This window comes from Anabrus simplex, chromosome 5 (genome assembly GCF_040414725.1).
Source record: "Anabrus simplex isolate iqAnaSimp1 chromosome 5, ASM4041472v1, whole genome shotgun sequence".
NCBI classification, from domain to species: Eukaryota; Metazoa; Arthropoda; class Insecta; order Orthoptera; family Tettigoniidae; genus Anabrus; species Anabrus simplex.
In genome coordinates this window covers 64,340,877-64,362,520 of record NC_090269.1, presented here as the reverse complement: position 1 = coordinate 64,362,520, position 21,644 = coordinate 64,340,877, and the positions used below count along the sequence as shown (strand labels likewise).

The window sequence follows — 21,644 nt, the reverse complement described above, 5'->3', positions numbered from 1 at the left end:
AAATTACGTTTCTGATTCTTCAATCTCCTCTTTAATAGCGCCATTGTTTTCCTAGCATCTGCGATATTAGAGCTATCTTCAACTACTGAGCATACAGGTTGATCACTATTGTGACGTACCCACTTGGCCCACAGATGTATGACAAATTTATAACGTGGCGGGTCACCTTAATATTAAAATAAATAAATGATATGTCATTGTTTCTCCAGAAACAGTATCCTAAGGGCGCCAGTCTTCAAGCTTATGGCTTGAAAACAAAAGTAGATAATTAATAATAATAATAATGCGTAATGAGACTCAAAAAACTCCCAGGGGTGAGGTGAACGGAACACAAATCATTAAGTACACTAACTTGGAATTTAAGGATCATTAATAATCATTTCATAAAATACAAATTAAAACAGCTATTTATTAAGATGAAAAACGTGACGTAACGGCGTTTTAACGACATCTGAACTTACGGAAGCAAAAGAAAAATTGAATGAAATTAATTTTAAAAATGAACTGTTGCGCGAAGACTTGCAGTAACTTATGCCATAAGCTCACCATATGTAGACTCTGTTGTCTTGAAGCTGATGATATGTGGATCTCGTACCGGCTGCCTTCTCTGTTGTTGGATTCCAGTCCTACTTCTACATTTCCTGTCCTTAACACTTCCTACTGTACTCCTTACATAAAGTCGTAATGAGCCCTAATTTTAAGCGCAAAACCACCATGGGTTATGTTCATGGAGAGAATACATTCGTATTCTTCCGTATTACGGAACAGTAGCGTAGCTAAATTCATAATAAAAGCTCTCCTGCCCTATACTAGTCAAAGCCGGTCTCCCGTTGACTACCTCTCGTCATTGAGATAACAAGTCCCAATGAGAGTAACTTTTGAGTAGAATATACTCAGATGCGAAGTGAACTAAGTTAAAATCTTCTCCGATGTATAGACGTAGAATCGTAGTAAGAGTATCTTCCAAGCGTGAGAATCAGAATCAGAATGTCCGAATACAAGTGACAATCTGCTCACGAGTAAGAATACGAGTATCAATGTGAAAACGACTGCTAATGCTAATAAGAATCTGAATCTCTACTCCAGCTCTTGTCGGTGGTATATATCGGTTCAAAAGTCTCCTTCCATCAGCCATATCACATGGTCCAGTAAGATTCGAGGTCTCATCCCTTCTCCAATGTATTGCTGTGAATCCATCACGTTGCTTCATTACGTTCATTCACATAGGCTGAACTTTCCCGCTGAAATAAAGCGTCCCGAAGCGGAGTTTGAAAAGTGGGTGTTAATAATGTATCAACTGTCTCTTCATGAGGTAGAGAGGGTAAGGTCTCTCGTAACCTAGATGACGTACTTTTCCTGGAATTGGGCTGAAATTAGCCTGCTGACTCTGGTCACCTCACAACGGCTATTGGAAAATTTACTGCAAGTTATAAATATGCATGATGTTGAAATACTTTACCGAATAATTTGTTCGTTCAGAATACGTTATAGCCGCGATACAAAGATATGAAATGATGATTGAAATGGATGATAAAACCCTATATATACATACACATATTAATTTTAAAATGACCTATCAGTGATTAAATATATACATCTTATCAATTAAATATATAGCTCAATAATTAAAAACATTCAGTGATGTCCCAAACATCACACTATCACTGATATTTACGATCTGTTCAGGGCTTTTATTAGATAAATCTCTTCGTGTGGATTGCCTATTCGTGGGGGATTTGCGTTTCTTAACTGCCTTAGAAATATACTTGGGTAGATTAGGAAATATGTGAGGAAATGCTTCTGGTTTTAATTTCCAGCGCTATCTTGGTATCTCTACTCTTTCACCATTCAACGTAAACGAGTCTACTTTCACTAGAAAGTCATCGCAAAAATGAATGTCACAAACGAAGCAGTTATGAGTTAATTTTCGGTCTTTTCTATGGATAGTCTTCTCCCATTTCAGTAAAACACTACTCTCTTTAGGGTGCCTAAAGAAATGTCTACCTGAAGACGATCGGTCATATCCAGATCTGCAGCCGGGTACAAAACACGAGGGCATGATGTGAAAGTTTCCTCCCGCACTGATATACGTTGCCTTATAGCACAATAGCGACAAAGACCGAGGTATTTAAAACGTAACACTTCTCACACAACTCAATCGTGAATACACTAATAACGCAAACTGTCGAAACATCTCTGACAGCGACAATAATGAGCAATAAAAATTACGACATCTGAAGGCAAATATAAGCGGGCTAATGGCCAAGGGTCTCTGTTGACATCGCAATCGCCTGTGCTGCCACCAAGCATGTGTCCCACCAACCTCTTGAGCTCTCTTACGGGCGAACGGAGAAGATATCGCACTTACTCTTCGATACGCTATGATGATATGTTCCAGGTGTAAAGCGGGTATGTAACTCTTCTGATAGATCCATTGCCATGCATAAGAAACGCACTTTGGCGAAAGAAATGAGGCCCGTCCAGTAACCGTTCTGAAATGACTATCAGAGAAAAGTAGCACAAGAATGGATGGCCAAAGTGACCATCTGGGTGTGTCACCTGTGAGAACTAATGGAGAATCAAAGTAAGGGTGTAGTTAGTAAGACTCAGATTTTGATGACATGTCATATGTTATCAGGTGAATGATGATGATGATGATGATTGTTGTTTAACGGGTCCTACCAACTAGGTCATCAGCACCTAATGGAACGAGGTGCAACGAAATGAAAATTAAAACTTCAAAATGTATTCTTTGACTAGAATCTAAAACGAATGATGATGAAAAAATAATCGTGAAACAAAAATAATCAATGAATCCAGTTCAGAGTGCCTTAATTACTGGGGTGATGCTTATTATCTAAGGGGGACCAAAATACAGGTCACCGGCCTCTCATAAAGGTATTAATCACTAGTAAAGCAGAAGCATGGCGTTCATCCTAAAGTGGCGCTAATCAGGTAATCACAGTCAACGTACACGCACGTTGTTTCTCGCATTGTGGTAATAAACACAGGCAGCGTACACTGACGGAGCAAATGTCATGGGATACCGGAGCACTGATGCACAGGTGTGTTGTCTGCGCATCACACGCCCCCTGTGCCAGCGGCAGTTGTATAGGAGACCTTGTGAGCAGTGGCTGTGCATGTGTAACGTGGAACGTCGTCGTGAGCTGACACCGTTCGAACGGGGTATGGTGGTCGTTGCCCGACGGATGGGAACTGCGATTTCGGAAGTGGTGCGGGAATTCGGATGCACACGACCAACCGTGTCCAGGGTGTATCGTGAATGGTTGAGTGCGGGTGTCACCGTTCACAACAGACGAACGACTGGCCGTCCAGCCACCCTCGATGACCGTGACTGGCTACATCTGAGACAGATTGTCAATAGTGACAGACGGGCAACCGTGCAACAAATCACGGCTCAATTCAACACAGGCCGAGCTAGACACGTCTCCCAGTGGACAATCCATAGGAACATGGGCTCTATGGGGTATGGGAGGCGGCGCCGCACACGGGTGCAACTGTTAACCCAACGTCATCGGGCACAACGACGCGTATTTGTCGCCAGTCACCAGGGATGGACACTGGAACAAGGCGTAACGTGATATGGTCGGACGAATCACGATTTCAACTACACCATGGCGATGGGAGGCACCGTGTACGGCGCAGACCACATGAAGCTATGGATCCCGCCTGCCTCGAAGGTGTGGTCCAGGGCGCTGGTGTCTCTGTTATGGTCTAGGGTGCATTTTGCTAGTATGGAATGGGCCCCCTAGTTGTTCTGGAAGATACTTTGAATAGTACGCGGTATATTGAGCTGCTCGAAGACCATCTCCACCCATTTTTGGCCTTCCAGCGCCCAGACGTTTCTGCGGTGTTTCAAGATGATAACGCGCCGCCACATCGTTCCCACGTCGCCCGGGAATAGTTCCAGGAACATGCAGCGGAGGTCCAACGACTGCCATGGCCACCCAGGAGCCCCGATATGAACCCTATCGAACATATCTGGGATGTCCTGGAACGCAGGCTCCGTGCCATGGATCCTGTACCCACGAACAGACCAACATTGGCGGCCGCTCTGCAAACGATTTGGTGTCAGCTGCGTCCAGAGGACTACCAGGGACTTGTCAACTCACTTCCACGGCGTCTCACTACAAGACGCAGGGCCAGAGGTGCTATTAGGTGACTATCTCATGACATTTGCTAAGTCAGTGTAGACCCATAGTATGTCGCACACAATGTCACCACTCACAAGCAACGCAAACCCATGGTGCTCTTCACACAGTGGGACTTATCACGGGCGCCGGTATCTCTGCGGTGTTGCACACTTAGTGGAACTAATCATAGATCATATAGACCCACAGTTTATCACATATTATTGCAACGCCCACAGGCAACACAAACCCAGGGTGTTCCTCACACAATGGTACTACTCTCAGGTAACCCAGGCCAATGGTTTTACTCACATAGTGCTACTAATTATGAGCGCCAGCCAAACCCGTGATGATTCTCATATAGTGGCACTAATCAGAGGCAACGTAGACGCATGGTGTTTCTCATAAAGTAGTACTACTCATAGGTAAGGCAGTCCCATTCTGAACACAGTGGAACCGACCGGTGGAATACACACGATGAACATTATCACAAACAACGCCCAAACCCGTAGTATTTCTCACATAATGGTACTGCTCCTATGTAACGCAGACTCATGATTTTCCTCGCAACGTGGTACTAGTCGCAAGCAACGTCAACCTACGGCGATCCACACGTAATTGTATTAATCACAAGTAGTCTCATGGTTCTAATGTCATCATAACTAGGTCACCCCTTTTAGTCGCCTCTTATGACAGGCAGGGAATACCGTGGGTGTATATTCGTCTGCGTCCCCCACCCTCAGGTGAAAACATCATACGCATTGTTATCTATAAATCCTGATCATGACTCCCAGATAAGAGGAATGCGTAGGTATTAGTTTTGGCCAATCTTTGCTATTTTTTTTATTTTAATGGCCCAGAACTTAAAATGGAAACAAAGAATCCATGAAGCAGACCCCACCATCAGGAGGGACTAGCGCTGATGAAAAAAATACGTCATTATTTTGTCACTTTTAGCAATTAATTGTATTATTTTTTGCTGAAAACATTTCATATCGACAAAGTAGGGTCCCCTAATATGAAAAACGTACAATTAAGCAATTTTTTCAATTGTGCCGGAAGTTGAAGGGCTAAAGGGCTCGGACAGTTTTCAAATTGTGAGTCTAACCAGAAAAATAAATTTCGAAAGTCACTTCCGGCCTAAATGCAGTTCCGAAAAACAGCCTAAAGTCGTTTGTTTCTCTATTCGTTTAGTGTTTGATTAAAATCCTAGCTAAATTAACTTATTTACACAAATCTTTCTGTAATAAGTTCCTTGGATCAATACCCTCAAGAATTTGATTTTCTTAAAAATATCCCCACCGAATGTAGTTATAAGGACTTAAGTGAAACTCTGCATTGACTCACATTAGCGTTCGTAGTGGCAGAAAAAGGCAAACTGCTAATCTAATCGACCGGATAACGATGATTAAGAATAGGATTGTAATTTTTAGGAATAAATGAAGTATAAATGCTCATACTTTATTACATATTATTTACCTAAAATTCATAGCTCATATCCCTAGGTTTGTTTTCAACATTGAGTTGCATGTCTGAAGTGCTAGAAGTGTTAGTTTTTTGTTTTAGTCATATTTTGTTCTACTTAATTATTTAGTTACTTTCATGTGTTTAGATAGATACTATTCAAAATACGATTGAAACTAGGGAAGAGGAGACGCTACTATATTGTTTATTTATCTCAGTGGATATAGGTCAGCGCGGAGAACACAGTCATCGCGTAAGTCTCGAATTACTGACAGAACAGGGTGTTTTTAAATACCAATTTGTGGGAGCTACAATTACAACAACTATGGAAGCAATTCAAACTGGCATGTGTGCTGATTGTTCAGGGACCAGGAACTTTAGAGTGAAAGGAACCACTGTTTAACTGTCTAACTATGTAACAGAACAGTCACAGATTTAGCGCGCTACTGCACCTGGCGACACAGCTGGGTGACGAAGTACCGTACGCAAACAAGCAGCATCTCCTGGCATAGCCGAGTACAAATCGTATTTTAAACATGTGATAGATAGATAGAGAAATAGATAGATAGGTAATGACGAACGGAGTTTGAAGTTTTTGAGTAAAAATGTAATCGAATTAATAATTTGTAATAAATACTTCAGTAAGTTTTACTTGTAATCGTTACATTTCAGTAACCGCACATCGAATGGAAGCAGACATTGGAAAAAAGTAAGTCCGAGGAAGGTAACTTCTTTAGTTCTCGTACTACAGTAGGATCAGTAGTTTCACCAGAGCTGGATGAGGTGGTTTCTTACCTCTCCAGTACTTCCAAGACATCATACTAACTTATCCAACAATATCCAGCACGGCTGCGAATGTTCTTAAAGGTAAACGCAGGTATTCCTTCAAGTGCCTCTGCAGGGCGTCCTGTAGCAAATGAAAATATGCACTTTCCCACGAGAAGGCGAGAGTTAGCGATGAAAATAATTGTTTTAAGAACGAACTCTTTTATAAAAGAAATGGCAAATTATTTGCAAGTCACTAAAATAAAAATGTCGGGAACAAATCATTTTGAATGTTCCAAAGTATCATGGGACTTCTTCTCATATGAAGTAATTTTTTGAGTCTTTTGAGGTTATTTTATAGAGGCTTTGCCATGAATAATACACTGCCTGACAAAAACAAAGTTAATCACCCAGAAGGAATGCTTGGAAATGAATGAAACTAGCGTACATAGGCTGAAATACCACGTACCTTTATTGAAGTTACAATATGGGATGAAAGAGACAAGGCCGTTGGCAGTTACGGGCGGAATGTTGGCGCCAACCGCCAAGTAAATAGGTGTTCAATGATGGAGAGGTCCGAGGATCTTACTGGTCACGGGAGGACCTCAACGTGCTATTGGCAGTCTATAGACAGACGTGATGTGTGTGGACGTGCATTATCTTCTTGGAACACTGTCCCAAGGTGCTGTGCCATAAGGGTTAGAACCTGCAGACGGAGAATGTCTGTGACGTATCGCTGTGTCGTCAAAGTCCGCCGAAGCACTATTAGAGGTGACCTGAACGCATATCCTATGGCTCCCCACTCCACGATGCTAGGGATTACTCCTGTGTGTCTTTCCACAATATAGGCAGGATCTGCCCTCTGCCCTCAATGCCGCCAAACCCGCACACGATGGTAATCGGAGGTTATGGAGAAGCGGGACTAATCACTGAACATGATGCGACTCCAGTCGTCCTCTGCCGGGCAAGGCACCATTCCAAAGCAGGCGTTTGTGTTCTGGTGTCAATGGCAACCAACACATTGAGCGGTAGGTCCCCAATCCGGCGGACGTGAGTCGTCGAGACACTGTGCGGGAACTCTCAGGATGTAGTGTCTCCAGTAAATGTTTGCGGATGGCGTGTGTCGCAGTTACGGCATCCCGCAATGCTTGGCGCATCATACGACGGTCCTCCCTCAGGGTGGTATTTCTTGGTCGACCCGAACCTGCACGACGTGACTGGGTGTCTTCATGTACCCAATGAGTCCAACATCGGGCCACTGTGACATCTGAATGGCTGACATGCCTGGCAACTGCACGATAAGGCCAACCAGCCTTATGCAGTCCCATAATGCGGTCTCTCTCAAATGCTGTCGATTGGCGCATAAGCTATCTTGACGCGTCTGCGAGGCATTGCGGGTGTTCCGTACTGTACGTAGTCCTCTCTGCACGTCTTGCTTAACTGTCTGACTCACAGCAGTTGACTGGTACTGTGTGGAGATGAGAAGAATGCAAACATGAGGAATGTGGCCTGCAAGCACGAACTTCCTGTTCTGCCCAGACAGATCGGTTCTTATCTGCTACAGGAAAACATTGACTCTCACTTTGCAGTTTGCTGGATTACAACTGACAAGAGCGAAGAGCTGCCAGTAAAAGTCGCCTGGGTAGTAGTGGAGTTGCTATGGTAACCATTGCGTCACTGGCTCTGCTGGTGAAAATCCCTTCGCCCCGTGCCTCACCGGGCATGTGCATTCTTCTGATCTCCCAACAATAAAAACTTATCAACAATAGGACTGTGCCATCACGAATGCATTCTGGTGGGCGTTCTACACATTACAGATCGTTGTAAATCTAATAATTCATTCACACATCAATACAAAAAATGCGACCACTTCTTCTGGGTGCTCAACTTTTTTTTTCGTCGGGCAGTGTACCAAAATCCGCGCCCTGGCAACAAGAAATTAACAATAAGTAATATTAAGGAACAGTGTCGGTTGCACACGAATTTTGGAATTCTGGACGGTACTGAGAGTGAGGAGAGGAAAGTATACAGAAGGTACAGTGTTGCTTTTACCAGAGAGTTCGAGATGTGGAGAAGGGAGAAGAAGAAAAGAAGGAAGAGTGACAGAGCGTAGGTTGCCGCTAAAATACACAGCCGCCAGTATCGAGTATTCGGGAGATGGGTTCGAACCCTACTGTCGGCAGCCCTGACGATGGTTTTCCGTGGTTTCCCATTTTCTCACCAGACAATTGCTGAGGCTGTACCTTAATTAAGGTCATGGCCGCTTCCTTCCCACTCCTAGGCCTTCCCTATCCCATCGTCGCCATAAGACATATCTGTGTCGGTGCGACGTAAACCAACTTTAAAAAAATACAACTACAATATAGTTCAAGTCTGCAGCGTACGAGTGGAACCATATTCACACGCGGGGAAGTCCAGCACTTAAATACGATGAAGGTTTTAACGTCTGTCTCCGAGTCTCATGCGTATTAGTGATTTAAGTTGTCGAGACTGATACTGGGGAATCATGGTTTTGCAGGAATATTGGCTTGAAGCGAAGAATATTTCCAGACACTAGCCTATGTTTCTAGTGACCAATTTTGTTCTCAGAAAAGCGACCTTGTCTAAGGGTAGGAAACGATGGAGGAAGAAGAAGAAGAAGAAGAAGAAGAAGAAGGTCGGGCTGACCTTGGACGGTAGAGCGCTGGCCTTCCGAACCTAACTTCGAAGGTTCGATCCTGGTTCAGTCTGGCGGTATTTGAAGGTGCTCAAATATGTCAGCCTCGTGACGGCAGATTTACTGGCACGTAAAAGAACTCCGCGGAGCAAACTTCCGGCACCTCAACGTCCCCAAAAACCATAAAAATGTAGTTAGTGGGAAGTAAAATAATATTATTAAGAAGAAGTGACTTAAAATATAACATCTATTGTTCATAATTTTCATTATATTATTTAACCGAAATTTGTGCTTTATCGATTTTCTGACACGAGGGAATATAAATGAACGAACTGTGAATATTAGATCTTCCAGTCAAAGAATATATTTTCGCCGGGTTGAGTCGCTCAGACGACAGAGCACTGACCTTCTGAGCCCAACTGGGCGGGTTCAATCCTGGCTCAGTCCGCTGGTATTTGAAGGTGCTTTAATACGTCAGTCTCGTGTCGGCAGATTTACTGGCACATAAAAGAACTCCTGCGGAACAACATTTCAATATCTTGGCGTCTCCGAAAACCGAAAAAGTAGTTAGTGGGACGTAAAGCCTATAACATTATTACTGAATGGGTTTTAAAAACTGTTGCAAGTGCCGTCCTATGTTTACTCTCTTCAACAATATTATTTTTTAACTTTATTTTCAGGTATATGTTATATCTATATCTTTATATATTGTTATGTAAATGATCAATAATTTGCTGGCTGCATGGATAAAAGGACCGAATGAAAAATATGTTTCCCTTTTTCCTTTTTTTCTTTTTAATCCTACAAGTGCAGATAGCTGGGAAAAGAGAACCTGGAAGACCAAGATTAACTTATCTTGGTTGCAGAACTCGCTGCAGAGGTTCGGGATGTCAATTAAGTAACCATTCCGTCAACAAACTTACGACAGGCAACATGACTGCCAATGTTCCTTAACAGGCATAGCACACCGAGAAGAGAGTATATGTAACACTTGAAATAACTGGGGAATAAATGTGAAGGCTGTGGGTAAATGTGTTTCGTGAAGTTTTTTTAAATTTTTTTATTAACATATTGGCATTTGGTCCGTAAGACCATTTTGCCAGATCTGTACATTTAGAAAACAGGAAAGTCAAAGAGAAACATCTTTACAACATGGGACCGTTCATGGCATTGTGAATAATTGTTGATAGAAAGCCACGGTACAGGAACTTTGGTTGGATGAGAACAGTTTAACTACAGACTATAGAACAAACGTATCACAATGTTAAATTGGATTCACTTAAAAATTTGGCTATTGCTTAATATATACAGATGTCATAGCTGTTGAACAACGACGAGACCGAAGTGGGAAGAGGAATGAGTTGTATAAGCGTTTGATATAAATTGGTCACTTGTGGTTTGTATCTAGTGCATCCTAAAATTGTATGGTTGAGGTCTGCTTCTTGAATGGGCTCAGAGGGACAATTTGGGGAGTCTATGACATTGAGTCTGAACAGATGACTGGGGTAAGATGCATGTCCAAGTCGCATTCTGACAATTGATGTGATATGGCGCCGAGTTAGAGATGGTAGATTGAACCATGGTTTCTGTGGAATGTGTCTCTGGATAGCGACGTAATGCTTGCCTTTGATGAGTTGAGTTGTTGCCCAGTACTTTGACCATTCTTTGTAAGCCTGTTTCTTGATGTGGCTTTGGAAGTCCGTGTATGGTAGGCGTAGTGCTTGGAACTGGCCTTCTGTAATGCTCTGCTTTGCCAGTTGGTCTACGGTATCATTGTGTATAATTCCAGTGTGACCTTTGATCCACATAAGATTAACTTCTTTTCCGTTTTCCTTAGCTTGGTATATGCAACTTAGGATGCCCATGATGTATTTATTCGAACGCGTGTTTCTGCATGGTTGTTGAAGTGCACTCTTGGAGTCCGTGAGAATTAATATTCTGCTGAAGTGCTGGACGCCGTACGTTATGGCTGAGTTAATGGCAAGTATTTGAGCGGTGAATATTGAAGCTTCGTTCGGAAGAGAGAACATTTTGCAGGTGTTGAGTACAGGGCTGTAGTACGCATATCCGACTCCTTCTTCGGTCTTTGACCCGTCTGTCTATATTTGAGTATAACTGCCCCAATATGCATTAATGAAATTTGTTACTTTTTCGTTGATATTGGTATTGCAGATTATAAAATCTGGAAGATGAAATGCGGATGGCTGAAATACTGAAAGTTCATACCTCTGTCAAAATACTGGAAGCGATGTGTCTTGAAGAGTAAGGGGTATGATGTGTTGCAATGTCTTGATACTTTTGACCAGTAAAGGTGTCTGTAGTCTTCTGTTTGTTCATCTGTCACACAGTGGAAAGAGGTGGCGCAGTTTAGATGTTAGAGGGTGGCTAATTATGGACGAGCGTTGCAGAATAAAGTTGTTATTTCGTGAAGTTCTTTGTCCCTAGTTTTCGTTTGTGATACCTATCTCCGGAAAGATAGGTGGTGTGAGAGCTACCGATACCGGTACGCCCTTGGCGCTCCTCTTTCGGTCGTATATTTGTGTGTTTTAAATTTGATGTAGTTAGTAATTTTAAGGTAATGTAATAGTTGATGTGTTAATGTTAATGAATTGCAAGGCGTTTAGGTCTGTTTTTGTGTAAATGGGGGCCGATGACCTTCGATGTTAGGCCCCTTTAAACAACAAGCATCATCATTGTGTAAATGTATTGTGGCAGGGTGTCCCTTATTATCGGTTATAACGCTGACACAGTACATTACTGCTTTACGGTGTGGCCGTAATTTGTAAAGAATGTAAAGGTTGTTCAATTGAAACATAGGTTCGTATCTAGAAATTAACCAAATAATGTGCTCCTTTCTTTGGTTCGTGTTCGTATTCGAGAAGTGAACACTTCCTGCATTTGCCTGGAGTGAAAGTGGGGGTGATAAACGGTGAACCACCTCAAGGGTTCCAGAGGGAGGGGCTCAAACCCGTCATATTTTACATACAATTTACAGCTCCACCACACTTACTGTATAGCCATGGTCTTTACCTTTCTTGTTAAAGTCATGATCTCTTTCAATATGACAGCTGGACTGAGTATCTTACACGGCGGACCCGGTGAATTGCTAGCAGGCATAGTTACAGCATTTGTAAAATGGACATACTGTGTGTAAATTGCCACAAAGCGACCCTCCAATATATTCTGAAAGATATTCGAAATAGCCCCTTCCAAATTTTCCATTGACTTCGAATTCGCTACAAAAATGCTAATGAATTCGCATTTCTACACAGTATCATTGAATGGTATGCATTTCACTAATAAGGACAAGCGTGGCACAGAAAACTGAAGCAATTCCGTATTTCAAAACTGTTCGCCAGTGGCAAATGTGAGACTGGGAAGTGGTTAACTCATGTTTATGGCCTACTGTTTTTTCATTCAGAAGAAATTATTGTTTCGTCGAGGACTTAATGTCAGTAAAACGATACTAATTTCCATTGAGACTTAAATGCGAACTACTACTACTACTATTACTACTACTACTAATAATAATAATAATGTCCACCTCTGTGATGTACTGCTTAGTGTGATTAGCTGCCACCCCCGAAGGCGCGGGTTCGATTGGCGGCTCTGCCACAAAATTTGAAAGGTGGTACGAGGGCTGGAGAGAGGGTCCACTCAACCTCTGGAGGTCAACTGAGTAGAGAGAGATTCGATTCTTACCTCAGCCATCCTCGTATTGATTTTCCGTTGTTTTCCACTTCCCCTCCAGGCAAATGCCGGGATGGTACCTAACTTAAGGCCACGGCCGCTTCCTTCCCTCTGCCTTGCCTATCCCTCCCGATCTTTCCATCCCCCCACAAGGCCCCTGTTCAGCATAGCAGGTAAGGCCTCGTGGGCGAGGTACTGCTCCACTTCCCAATTATATCCCCCCGACCCATTGTCTCACGCTCCAGGACACTGCCCTTGAGGCGGTAGAGGTAGGATCCCTCGCTGAGTCCGAGAGAAAAATCGAACCTGGAGGCTAAACTGATAAAGAAAGGAAGAAATAATATTAAAAATAATAATAATAATATTGATATTTTCGTCCCACTAACAGCTACTTTTGAACGTCTACCATCATCATCCACATCATACATTCAACTTTTTAGAAGTGCTAAAGTAATTCGAAAAGGACATGTACGTAAAAAATAGTGAAGTGACACCCAAGAAAGTATATTTATGAGGAAAAAAAAAAGCAATATTGTATAGATAAGCGAGTATTCCAGTGGGAAAATTACGTGTTTTGAATTTGTTAAGAAAATGTCACAAAGAAACTTGATATAAAAAGTAAAGTAAGACTTAATGCTTGAATTATGCTAACAGAACTGAAACCAGCAGCTATCTTGCTGCTTATGAGATACACCATTTTTTACATACAAAACAAAAAATAATAACCACACCAATCATGTTGGTTGCTCAGTCCCAAGTGTGCTAGAAATGGGAGTGAACATGTTTGTCTTTAGAGTTACAGTATATCTTACTGGCAGTTCATAAATCTAAAACTGACCCAAGAGCACTTTCTGTGGCAGTTCATCCGGCCACCTCAGACGGAATAGCGCTGGCCTCCTGAAGTTGAACTTAACGGGCTGAATCGAGTGGTATTTCGAGGTGTTCAGATACATCAGCCTCGTGTCGATAGATTTAATAGCACATAAAAGAACTCCTGCGACAGAAAATGTCAGCACTTCGTCGTCTCTACAAAACGTAACATAAAAGTATTTAGTGGGACGGGAAAGCAATAATATTATGATGATATTACTGCGTTCGTCTCCTGTGTCCAAGGTTGCAAGTTCGAATATCTTTTGTTAGAATCTGCTTTTCGTCGCACCGACACAGATAGGTCTTATGGCGACGACGGAAAGGGAAGGGCCAGGAGTGGAAAGAAAGCGGCCGTAGCCTTAATTAAGATACAGCCCCAGTATTTGCCTGATGTGAAAATGGGAAACCATGGAAAACATTTTTCAGGAGTGCCCCGACAGTGGTGTTCGAACCCGCTGTTTCCCGGATGCAAGCTCACAGCTGCGCGCCCCTAACCCCGCGGCCAACTCACCCGATAGTTCGAATATCGTCATAGTTGATCAGTATTAAGGGGTCTTTACGTGATAGAGATCCGTGTTTGGCTAGTGATCGGAAGGAAATTCCACCCTGAATAGCATACGAGCATCTCAGTGATTCTCAAGACTAGTAGCTGTTACACTTGCACATTCCTACTTGAGCTCAAGGTTGTATGAATAACTCCGAATTGAGTTGGTCTATAAGAAGACAGTGTTGTCAAACCTAAAAATATAATATTTCGGGAGATAATGCTCGAAAATTTCGGAAGATTTAGCCAAACTTTGAAAGGATGTTTGGAAATATATCAATGTTTATTATTTTAGTGAAAATTAAATTACTGTACAATTAACATTGAACGACAGAACTAAACAACTTTCAGTCATTCATTTGAGGAGGTGCTTCTTTCTGATGATGACGACGACGACGATGATTGCTGTTTAAAGGGGCCTAACATCTAGGTCATCAAGTTGATGGGACGTAAAACCAATATCATCATCATTATCATCATAGTCATTATATAGGCCATCAGCCCGCTCCCCTTCCTCTTTCTACTTTCCCTCATAGACGTGGCTCTCGTCAGACGTAAAAAAATGCTATTTGTTCGGGGCGTCGACCTATAGAGAACTTTTGCCCCTACTTGCACCATATGATATAAACCTGCGTTTAATTGGAATTGCGGAAGTGCAGAGTGTTGAATGTGAGGAAACGAACGTAATGTACGACACAAACGCCCAGTCCCCAGGCCAGGGATATCGAACCCGGGGCCGCCGGGTGACAGGCGGACGCGTTGCCCCCTACACCGTGGGGCCGGACTCGTCAGACGTAGGATAATCAAATTAAATTCAATTTTGCTCTTCGACTGTGTTGATCTCAGTCGGCTGTCCTTTAAAAGTGCTTGTATGAGAGAGACCCATATTAAATAACTTATTCTCAAGGTAAATATCAGCATATCACATTAATGCTCTTCAAAACTGATAGCAGTTGAAGGGAAGTTAAACACATATAATATTGTATTGATATTCATCCATGTAAAATACCTCTGCCTAGCAGCATGTGTCCATAAAGTGAGGACGTAAAAAATCGGAAAACTTCCATCTAATTTCGTATTTTGTGGAATAGTTTACGAATCGGAAATCTTCCAAAATATTTGGAGGAACTGGCATGAAGATATATTCGTGTCCTGAGTTCTCGAGTTGGCCCCGAAACCAAACATCCGGACCTCGAGTTAGTTACCGTAATATTTGAAGTGTTCCTTCAAGTTAAAATTAAATGTTGCAGATTTCATCGTGGACAGTCGTGGTGGGGAAAAATAAAATAAAATTTTGTGGGTTAATGGCTGAATTCATAAAACCAGGAAGCAGAATCCGCACAACTAACAACATCCTTATTTGAACTTTCTCTCTTTCCTCTAGAAGGCATTCAGTCATATTTGGTCGAGGACCTCATGGCTATTAAACACATGGATGTAAGATTAGATCCTTCAACAGATGTTTGGGAATCATTAATAAAGTTTTTAGACCATCATTAGTTCAAAAACACACCCGTGCAAGAATCTACAATACCTTGGCAAAACCTGTACTTTGCTATGGAAGTGAAGCGTGGACCCTGAGGAAATGCGATGAGAGAAGAATAACAAGAGCTGAAATGAGATACATGCGGCGAACAGCAGGTGTCACTAAGTGGAAACACAAAAAGAAATACAGATGTGCTGAATGACCTTAAAAGCAGACCTGTATTGGAATACATCTATGAATACCAGAGAAAATGGCTAGAACACCTAAACAGGATGGACGGAAGCAGGATAACCAAAGCAGTCATAAACTACTGCCCCGGGGGGAAGAGATCTCTGGGACTCCCCAAGAAGAGATCGCGTGAAATTGCAAATCTTTTGTATAGATCGTAACAGTTCTTCTATAGGACTAATACCTGAAAGGATGATGATGATGATGATGATATTGCTGAGACTGTGCCAATATCCAGCTGCAATCTGGGCGGAGTTTTTCAAGTTCGTCACAACGAACCACTAACTGACGTGAATCTTTCCACTGCAGTAGACAGTCCTCAGTCTGTTAAAAATGGTAAGGAAAGTTTTATTTACTGGATAACCATCTATTGGACTGACCCTTCAACAGTTTGCGAAACAACTCCAGTCAGCCCTCGTGTCAATAAATTTACTGGCACATTAAATCATCTCTTCTGGAGGAATACCGGTGTTTCTTACTACAGATGGCAACTGACGTAACGTAAAATGCATAGTGATTTAGTATTATGATCAATATTATTATTTTTTATTGCTCTTGGCGGGGAGGGGGGATAGGCGAGTGGTAAAAGTCACTGGATTCTCACCAAGGTGATCGCTGATCGAACCGCAGCTAATATATGTGAGATATTTGAAATTAAAATCCACGTCCCTGAGGTTTGCATCCCACGTAAAACTACAAAATGTCCTTTTTCTTCTTCTTTATTATTATTATTATTATTATTATTATTATTATTAATATTGTCCGCACCGGGCGAGTTGGCCGTGCGGTTAGGGGCGCACTGCTGAGACCTTGCATCCGGGACATAGCGGGTTCGGACCTCACACTCGGCAGCCCTGAAGATGGTTTTCCGTGCTTTCCCATTTTCACACCAGGCAAATGCTGGGGCTGTACCTTAATTAAGGCCACGGCAGACTCGCCCAGTTAGAGATCTCCAAGTTGTCCAGTACTCCATATGTCCAGCTGGTAATTCTTCTATTATTATTATTATTATTATTATTATTATTATTATTATTGTCCGCCTCTGTGGTGTAGTGGTTAGTGTGATTAGCTGCCACCCCCGGAGGCCCGGGTTCGATTCCCGGCTCTGCCACGAAATTTGAAAAGTGGTACGAGGGCTGGAACGGGGTCCACTCAGCCTCGGGAGGGCAACTGAGTAGAGGTGGGTTCGATTCCCACCTCAGCCATCCCGGAAGTGGTTTTCCGTGGTTTCCCACTTCTCCTCCAGGCAAATGCCGGGATGGTACCTAACTTAAGGCCACGGCCGCTTCCTTCCCTCTTCCTTGTCTATCCCTTTCAATATTCCCATCCCCCACCAAGGCCCCTGTTCAGTATAGCAGGTGAGGCCGCCTGGGTGAGGTACTGATCATTCTCCCCAGTTGTATCCCCCGATCCGATGTCTGAAGCTCCAGGACACTGCCCTTGAGGCGGTAGAGGTGGGATCCCTCGCTAAGTCCGAGGGAAAAGCCAACCCTGGACAATAAACAGATTAAGAAAGAAAGAAATTATTATTATTATTATTATTATTATTATTATTATTATTATTATTATTATTATTATTATAATACCGAACAGAGATGCCGCACGTGCCAACGCGCTACGGTTATGGAACCAAACTCTGAACTCAGAAGTGACAGGGTTCGAACCGCACCGACGGCTGTCCTGAGAATGGTTTCCCATTTTCACTTGCAGGCAAATGCCGGGACAGTTTTTATTCATAGATCACAGCCGATGCCTTCCACTGTCTTACCCTCCTTATAGTCATCATTCATTTCATCTTCATTACCTTATCAGCTGAGATTGGCGTCAGGAAGGCCACCCGGCTGTAAACATGCCTTTTAAATTCATCCTACCTCATACCCGACCCCGTATCAGGAAAACTTGTCTAAGGAATATACATATATTATTATTGCAGCCTATTATTATTATTGTTACTTACAAATGTGTTACTTTCATTGATCTGTCTCTTGTTGCTTGTTGCTGGCTTGTTGTTTAAAGGGGCTTGCTCTATCTCAGTCCCATCCTTAGCTTTGACAGTATGAAAGTGACCGAGGTATGAACGATGCTAGTAATGCCATTGCCGGGCTGAGTGGCTCAGACGGTTGAGGCGCTGGCCTTCTGACCAACTTGGCAGGTTCGATCCTGGCTCAGTCGGGTGGTATTTGAAGGGGCTCAAATACGACAGCCTCGTGTCGGTAGATTTACTGGCACGTAAAAGAACTCCTGTGGGACTAAATTCCTGCACCTCGGCGTCTCCGAAGACCGTAAAAGTAGTTAGTGGGACGTTAAGCAAATAACATTATTATTATTATTATTATTATTATTATTATTATTATTATTATTATTATTATTAATGTCGTTCCTTATGCAGCCAGTCCCTGTTATGAATGGTGTGAAAATGTCTCTCATAGCGTCGGTTGGCGCATGCATTTCAGTGGGCTTGGCAGACTGATATGTAATAGCAACTTCCGGCTCGGTGAAGAAAGCAACGGGAAACTATCTCACTCCTAGTTTCCCTAGTATGCCTCTTCCGTGTTGCCTAGGCCATCTATGACAGCTGTTGGTAGTGCTGTTGAGGATCAAACCAGCCTTCGGGCTGAATACATTATTATTATTATTATTATTATTATTATTATTATTATTATTATTATTATTATTATTTCTGGTTCCGCGTATAATTGGTTAGTATGGTAACGTCTGGTCCAAGGAGTTCCGGGTTCGATTCCCTAGCGGGCCAGGGCTTTTAACCTTTATTGGTTCATTCTTGCGGTTCGGGAACTGGATATGTGTGCTGTCTTCTAAATTAGATTTCATCCTAGATAGGACTCCAGCCTCACAGACGTGCAGATCTCCCATGAACGTCAGCTCTAAAGACCTGTACCAGGCCTCTTCGGAGGTGAATCGCCATTATACGTTATTATGGAACAATCTGGCCTTTGCTGGCAGGACCTAGTGTTAACAGTGCACTAAATCTTCTAGTATAGGCTAGAGCAATTTTGTTACTTTCATTGATCTGTCTCTGTCTTATCCTTTGCTTTGACAGTATGAAAGTGACTGAGGTATGAGTGATGCTAGTAATGCCATTCTTTATGCAGCCAGTCCCTGCTATGAATGGTGTGAAAATGTTGCTCATAGTGTCGGTTGGGGCATGCATTTCAGTGGGCTTGGCAGACTGATATGTAATAGCAACTTCCGGCTCGGTGAGGAATGCAACGGGAAACTATCTCACTCCTAGTTTCCCTAGTATGCCTCTTTAGTGATTCCTAAGCCATCTATGACAGTTGATGGTAGTTCTGTTGAGGATCCAAGCAGCCTCCGGGCTGAGGACTGAACATGTACACATGGAACCGTTCTAGCAAATTGTTTATAAGTTTGTAACACATTATCTATGAGGAAGATTTATCCTTCTTTCCTGTCCTTGTTCCCAGTTATCTGGGGTCAGCACCAACGTGGATTAAGCTACGTTTTGCTGTCGGATGCCCATACTGACGCTAATCTTATATGGATGGTTGTATTCACCATATCTTGTCGTAGTCGGTAATGTGGTGTGTTGTATGTACATGAAGGGTTCGAGATTTTAACCAAATACAGCTATAAATACCAGCATGGCCGGGAATGGAACCTAGTGTCCTTTGAACCGAAGGCCACTACGTTGCCCACTTAGCCAAGGAGCCAGACCAGAAGGAAAATTGACTCATTCCCTTGAAAACACGTTGCATTTTCCGTATAATCCACTCACTAAATTACTAAATTAGGTTTAATAATAATAATAATAATAATAATAATAATAATAATAATAATAATAATAATAATAATAATGTTACTTTAAGCTAGGAAAACAAAATTCAAATTATATCTCAATGTATATAATTTTAATTAATCTGACGGTGAGCAATACATTTTGACCGGTTCTGTACTCTTTCACATGCACATTCCACAGTTTGTAACCTACCGAGCTGTATACAGTCATGTCCGATAAGAAGTGATACCTTGAATCCTTCGAAGCTCATCAACAAGATGACCATCTTGGGCACGACTTCAGACACATTCCTCACCTTGCGTGGGCATAAGAGGTCACATCACTTCGCGGAATGCCTGAAGTTAGATCCACAGGAGGTAAGTCTCCAAGAGAAAATACTTTTAATAATATACTGGGGAATTCCGAGTTTCCCTTATAGCGTAGTTCTCCAACAGACTACTGACAACAACTTATCTGAAGCACACATGACTACTATTTCAAGGTGAGACACACCTAAATTTTGAACATCAATAGCTTTGTAGAAAATCGAACTAATATACTTGAAAAATGCGGTCACTTCATTGACGATGTTCATACTACCCAAATTTACTCACACATATTCACTCCGAAATAATATATGGAGTATTTGGGGGGGGGGGGAGTAACCCTTTGTACACATTATTGGTAATAAAGCTGACAACGTGTTTATTTTTGTTCTTTTAATATTACTTTAAATTTGATCTAACTTGGTGTAGAACGCCCCATTTATACGAATCATAACCGTAACACACAGGTAAATTCAGGTCACATTTCGAAGGGAATTATTAACAGAAGCTACATTTTATTCGGTAACACAAGAGGAAAATAAGGATTTCATTTCCCTTACCTTTAAGCCGCTCCAGTGTCCTCTAGCAGTAATGTTGATAGTCTTCTGTTTTCTTCACGCAACACTCATTGTAACAACACCAACTTCACTTTCCCCGTCCGTTCTGTTCTCAGCGTTTGGTTCACAACCTTGAAGCTAGACCGCGGCTGTTTGCCTGCCCACTCTTGCCTGGCATGCTGGAACTGCTTGGGTCGTTCCGTCCCTCTCTTTCTCTGCCTGGCTGATTCAAACACACCGAACTGACTGGAAGTGGAGACCTAACCTGTTCTGTGTCTGCCGCCTCGCTCGGTATTGCAGAATGCTGCTTGATCGGCCTTTACCTCAAGGTGTTAGATCACCTACCATAAAATAAGAAGAATGGGCACCAGCCATCCTTCAGTGTCCTTCACATCATCAGCCAAAACAGATGGGTATCTTATTGATTAGTAATTTATAAAATTTTGCACGAACATTCTCGTTTAAACTTTACCAGATATTGCGCTCTGATATTTTAAATGTTTATGTAAGTTGATATTATTTATTTATTTATTTATTTATTTATTTATTTATTTATTTATTTATTTATTTATTTATTTATTTATTTATTTATTTATTTATTTATTTAACTTTTGCTTTGATGCATGATTTTTGAGAGCATCATTGAAGATTCAAGTGTTTTGTCAACACTTTATTCTTTCTTTCTTTCTTTCTTTCTTTCTTTCTTTCCTTCGTGATTCGTTTACTTTCAGGGCTGGTTATTCCCTCGGACTCAGCGAGGGATTCCACGTCTACCTGCTGAAGGGCAGTGTCCTGGAGCGTGAGACTTTGGGTCTTGAATACAACTGGGGTGGAGGACCAGTACTTTGTCCAGGTGGCCTCACCTGCTATGCTAAACAGAGATCTTGTGGAGGATGGGAAGATTGGAAGGGGTGGACAAGGAAGAGGTAAAGAAGCGGCCGTGGCCTTAAGTCAGGTACCATATCAGCATTTACCTGGAAGAGAAAGGGGAAACCACGGGAAATGACTTCGAGGATGGTTGAGGTGCGAATCGAACTCTCTCTACTCAGTTGACCTCCTGAGGCTGTGTGGACCCCGTTCCAGCCCTCGGACCACTTTTAAAATTTCGTGGTAGAGCCGGGAATCGAAACCGGGCCTCCGGGGGAGGCAG

At 42.3% G+C, this 21,644-nt stretch overlaps 1 protein-coding gene across 3 annotated transcripts in view; it reads right to left on the bottom strand.

The window, feature by feature from the left end:
• The window catches only part of LOC136874391 (protein bunched, class 2/F/G isoform), a 565,875-nt gene extending 545,181 nt beyond the window's left edge, over positions 1-20,694 (bottom strand). For all 3 annotated transcript variants that reach the window (XM_067148028.2, XM_067148031.2, XM_067148029.2), the window contains exon 1: positions 20,498-20,694. The gene's annotated coding sequence lies outside the window, so the exon portion shown is untranslated. The remainder of the gene's footprint in view (positions 1-20,497) is intronic.
• Between the last annotated feature and the right edge of the window lie 950 nt (positions 20,695-21,644).